This window comes from Vanacampus margaritifer, unplaced genomic scaffold (assembly GCF_051991255.1).
Source record: "Vanacampus margaritifer isolate UIUO_Vmar unplaced genomic scaffold, RoL_Vmar_1.0 HiC_scaffold_37, whole genome shotgun sequence".
NCBI lineage: Eukaryota > Metazoa > Chordata > Actinopteri > Syngnathiformes > Syngnathidae > Vanacampus > Vanacampus margaritifer.
In genome coordinates, this window is record NW_027520747.1 from 162,501 (window position 1) to 168,485 (window position 5,985).

The window sequence follows — 5,985 nt, forward strand, 5'->3', positions numbered from 1 at the left end:
GGGAGATTGGAGCCCTGGGCACCCGGCCTTCATTTCAATGGGGGATTTGGACGCCTGGTCACCCGCCATTCATTTCACTGGGGAGATTGGAGCCCTGGGCACCCGGCCTTCATTTCAATGGGGGATTTGGACGCCTGGTCACCCGCCATTCATTTCACTGGGGAGATTGGAGCCCTGGGCACCCGGCCTTCATTTCAATGGGGGATTTGGACGCCTGGTCACCCGCCATTCATTTCAATGGGGAGATTGGAGCCCTGGGCACCCGGCCTTCATTTCAATGGGGGATTTGGACGCCTGGTCACCCGCCATTCATTTCACTGGGGAGATTGGAGCCCTGGGCACCCGGCCTTCATTTCAATGGGGGATTTGGACGCCCGGTCACCCGCCATTCATTTCAATGGGGAGATTGGAGCCCTGGGCACCCGGCCTTCATTTCAATGGGGGATTTGGACGCCCGGTCACCCGGCATTCATTTCAATGGGGAGATTGGAGCCCTTGGCACCCGGCCTTCATTTCAATGGGGGATTTGGACGCCCGGTCACCCGCCATTCATTTCAATGGGGAGATTGGAGCCCTGGGCACCCGGCCTTCATTTCAATGGGGGATTTGGACGCCCGGTCACCCGCCATTCATTTCAATGGGGAGATTGGAGCCCTGGGCATCCGGCCTTCATTTCAATGGGGGATTTGGACGCCTGGTCACCCGCCATTCATTTCAATGGGAAGATTGGAGCCCTGGTCAATCCCTGAAGAGAGACGCTCTCCCCCTGGTCCATGGCGCTCTCCCCCTGGTCCATGGAGTCCCGCAAACGGCCAGCATCAAGCCCCGAAGACAGGCGCTCTCCCACTGGTCCGTGGAGCCCCGAAGACACGCGCCAACAGCCAGCATCAAGCCCCCAAAGAGAGGCGCTCTCCCCCTGGTCCTTGGAGCCCCGCCGACGGCCAGCGACAAGCCCCGAAGTGAGGCGCTCTCCTCCTTGTTCGGCACATGCACGCACACACACCCCTCCGCACGAGCCCCTGTGCGCCCGGCGCGCCCGCAGTTGGAAGAAGGGAAAGAGGGGGAAGAGCTGGAAGTGCTGGAAGTGCTGGAAGTGCTGGAAGTGCTGAAAGTGCTGAAAGTGCTGAAAGTAAAGGGGAAAGCGGACAGCGGCCAGCGGACAGCGGCCAGCGGACAGCGGCCAGCGGACAGCGGCGACAGGCCAAATGTGCTGAGGGCGGCCGCCTATAGTGCTCCTATTTCGGCTATGGCAGGCGCTCTCCCCCTGGTCCATGGCGCTTTCCCCCTGGTCCATGGAGCCCCGCCAACAGCCAGCAACAAGCCCCAAAGAGAGGCGCTCTCTCCCTGGTCCATGGAGCCCCGCCAACAGGCATCAAGCCCCGAAGAGAGGCACTCTCCCCCTGGTCCATGGCGCTCTCCCCCTGGTACATGGAGCCCCGCCAACAGCCAGCAACAAGCCCCGAAGAGAGGCGCTCTCCCCCTTGTCCATGGCGCTCCAGGATGGGGGGGCCAAATGTGCTGAGGGCGGCCGCCTATAGTGCTCTTATTTCGGCTATGGCAGGTGCTCTCCCCCTGGTCCATGGCGCTCTCCCCCTGGTCCATGGAGCCACGCCAACAGCCAGCAACAAGCCCCAAAGAGAGGCGCTCTCCCCCTGGTCCATGGAGCCCCGCCAACAGGCATCAAGCCCCGAAGAGAGGCGCTCTCCCCCTTGTCCATGGCGCTCCAGGATGGGGGGGCCAAATGTGCTGAGGGCGGCCGCCTATAGTGCTCTTATTTCGGCTATGGCAGGTGCTCTCCCCCTGGTCCATGGCGCTCTCCCCCTGGTCCATGGAGCCACGCCAACAGCCAGCAACAAGCCCCAAAGAGAGGCGCTCTCCCCCTGGTCCATGGAGCCCCGCCAACAGGCATCAAGCCCCGAAGAGAGGCGCTCTCCCCTTGGTCCATGGCGCTCCAGGATGGGGGGGCCAAATGTGCTGAGGGCGGCCGCCTATAGTGCTCTTATTTCGGCTATGGCAGGTGCTCTCCCCCTGGTCCATGGCGCTCTCCCCCTGGTCCATGGAGCCACGCCAACAGCCAGCAACAAGCCCCAAAGAGAGGCGCTCTCCCCCTGGTCCATGGAGCCCCGCCAACAGGCATCAAGCCCCGAAGAGAGGCGCTCTCCCCCTGGTCCATGGCGCTCCAGGATGGGGGGGCCAAATGTGCTGAGGGCGGCCGCCTATAGTGCTCTTATTTCGGCTATGGCAGGTGCTCTCCCCCTGGTCCATGGCGCTCTCCCCCTGGTCCATGGAGCCACGCCAACAGCCAGCAACAAGCCCCAAAGAGAGGCGCTCTCCCCCTGGTCCATGGAGCCCCGCCAACAGGCATCAAGCCCCGAAGAGAGGCGCTCTCCCCTTGGTCCATGGCGCTCCAGGATGGGGGGGCCAAATGTGCTGAGGGCGGCCGCCTATAGTGCTCTTATTTCGGCTATGGCAGGTGCTCTCCCCCTGGTCCATGGCGCTCTCCCCCTGGTCCATGGAGCCACGCCAACAGCCAGCAACAAGCCCCAAAGAGAGGCGCTCTCCCCCTGGTCCATGGAGCCCCGCCAACAGGCATCAAGCCCCGAAGAGAGGCGCTCTCCTCCTGGTCCATGGCGCTCCAGGATGGGGGGGCCAAATGTGCTGAGGGCGGCCGCCTAAAGTGCTCTTATTTCGGCTATGGCAGGTGCTCTCCCCCTGGTCCATGGCGCTCTCCCCCTGGTCCATGGAGCCACGCCAACAGCCAGCAACAAGCCCCAAAGAGAGGCGCTCTCCCCCTGGTCCATGGAGCCCCGCCAACAGGCATCAAGCCCCGAAGAGAGGCGCTCTCCTCCTGGTCCATGGCGCTCCAGGATGGGGGGGCCAAATGTGCTGAGGGCGGCCGCCCATAGTGCTCTTATTTCGGCTATGGCAGGCGAGAGCCCCCGCTGGAGGTGGCACTCTGAAAATATTTCGAAAAAAGTTGACTTTGAAAAAATTTGAGAACCAGGATTGGGGGGCCAAATGTGCTGAGGGCGGCCGCCTATAGTGCTCTTATTTCGGCTATGGCAGGTGCTCTCCCCCTGGTCCATGGCGCTCTCCCCCTGGTCCATGGAGCCCCGCCAACAGCCAGCAACAAGCCCCAAAGAGAGGCGCTCTCCCCCTGGTCCATGGAGCCCCGCCAATAGCCAGCAACAAGCCCCAAAGAGAGGCGCTCTCCCCCTGGTCCATGGAGCCCCGCCAACAGGCATCAAGCCCCGAAGAGAGGCGCTCTCCCCCTGGTCCATGGCGCTCTCCCCCTGGTCCATGGAGCCCCGCCAACAGCCAGCAACAAGCCCCAAAGAGAGGCGCTCTCCCCCTGGTCCATGGCGCTCCAGGATGGGGGGGCCAAATGTGCTCACTGAGGCCGCCCATGGCGCTCCTATTTCGGCTATGGCAGGCGAGAATCCCCCTGGGAAGTGGCACTCTGAAAATATTTTGAAAAAAGTTGACTTTGAAAATTTTTGAGAACCAGGATTTGGGGGGCCAAATGTGCTGAGGGCGGCCGCCTATAGTGCTCTTATTTCGGCTATGGCAGGTGCTCTCCCCCTGGTCCATGGCGCTCTCCCCCTGGTCCATGGAGCCCCGCCAACAGCCAGCAACAAGCCCCAAAGAGAGGCGCTCTCCCCCTGGTCCATGGAGCCCCGCCAATAGCCAGCAACAAGCCCCACAGAGAGGCGCTCTCCCCCTGGTCCATGGAGCCCCGCCAACAGGCATCAAGCCCCGAAGAGAGGCGCTCTCCCCCTGGTCCATGGCGCTCTCCCCCTGGTCCATGGAGCCCCGCCAACAGCCAGCAACAAGCCCCAAAGAGAGGCGCTCTCCCCCTGGTCCATGGCGCTCCAGGATGGGGGGGCCAAATGTGCTCACTGAGGCCGCCCATGGCGCTCCTATTTTGGCTATGGCAGGCGAGAATCCCCCTGGGAAGTGGCACTCTGAAAATATTTTGAAAAAAGTTGACTTTGAAAATTTTTGAGAACCAGGATTTGGGGGGCCAAATGTGCTGAGGCAGGCCGCCCATGGCGCTCCTATTTCGGCTATGGCAGGCGAGAATCCCCCTGGGAAGTGGCACTCTGAAAATATTTTGAAAAAAGTTGACTTTGAAAATTTTTGAGAACCAGGATTTGGGGGGCCAAATCTGCTGAGGCAGGCCGCCCATAGCGCTCCTATTTCGGCTATGGCAGGCGCTCTCCCCCTGGTCAATTTCAACCCCTGGGCACCCGCCAGTCGATTTTGACCCCTGGGCACCCGCCATCCAATGTCAACCCCTGGGCACCCGCCAGTCGATTTCGACCCCTGGGCACCCGCCATCCAATGTCAACCCCTGGGCACCCGCCAGTCGATTTCGACCCCTGGGCACCCGCCATCCAATGTCAACCCCTGGGCACCCGCCAGTCGATTTTGACCCCTGGGCACCCGCCATCCAATGTCAACCCCTGGGCACCCGCCATCCAATGTCAACCCCTGGGCACCCGCCAGTCGATTTCGACCCCTGGGCACCCGCCATCCAATGTCAACCCCTGGGCACCCGCCAGTCGATTTCGACCCCTGGGCACCCGCCATCCAATGTCAACCCCTGGGCACCCGCCAGTCGATTTCGACCCCTGGGCACCCGCCATCCAATGTCAACCCCTGGGCACCCGCCAGTCGATTTCGACCCCTGGGCACCCGCCATCCAATGTCAACCCCTGGGCACCCGCCAGTCGATTTCGACCCCTGGGCACCCGCCATCCAATGTCAACCCCTGGGCACCCGCCAGTCGATTTCGACCCCTGGGCACCCGCCATCCAATGTCAACCCCTGGGCACCCGCCAGTCGATTTCGACCCCTGGGCACCCGCCATTCAATGTCAACCCCTGGGCACCCGCCAGTCGATTTTGACCCCTGGGCACCCTCCATCCAATGTCAACCCCTGGGCACCCGCCAGCCGATTTTGACCCCTGGTCACCCGCCATCCAATGTCAACCCCTGGGCACCCGCCAGCCGATTTTGACCCCTGGTCACCCGCCAGTCGCCCCTGGTCACCCGCCATCATGGAGCCCCGCCAACAACCAGCAACAAGCCCCGAACACAGGCACCAACGACCAGCAACAAGCCCCGAACACAGGCACCAACGACCAGCAACAAGCCCCGAACACAGGCACCAACGACCAGCAACAAGCCCCGAACACAGGCACCAACGACCAGCAACAAGCCCCGAACACAGGCACCAACGACCAGCAACAAGCCCCGAACACAGGCACCAACGACCAGCAACAAGCCCCGAACACAGGCACCAACGACCAGCAACAAGCCCCGAACACAGGCACCAACGGCCAGCAACAAGCCCCGAACACAGGCCCCAACGGCCAGCAACAAGCCCCGAACACAGGCACCAACGACCAGCAACAAGCCCCGAACACAGGCACCAACGGCCAGCAACAAGCCCCGAACACAGGCCCCAACGGCCAGCAACAAGCCCCGAACACAGGCACCAACGACCAGCAACAAGCCCCGAACACAGGCACCAACGACCAGCAACAAGCCCCGAACACAGGCACCAACGACCAGCAACAAGCCCCGAACACAGGCACCAACGACCAGCAACAAGCCCCGAACACAGGCACCAACGACCAGCAACAAGCCCCGAACACAGGCACCAACGACCAGCAACAAGCCCCGAACACAGGCACCAACGACCAGCAACAAGCCCCGAACACAGGCACCAACGGCCAGCAACAAGCCCCGAACACAGGCCCCAACGGCCAGCAACAAGCCCCGAACACAGGCACCAACGACCAGCAACAAGCCCCGAACACAGGCACCAACGGCCAGCAACAAGCCCCGAACACAGGCCCCAACGGCCAGCAACAAGCCCCGAACACAGGCACCAACGACCAGCAACAAGCCCCGAACACAGGCACCAACGACCAGCAACAAGCCCCGAACACAGGCACCAACGACCAGCAACAAGCC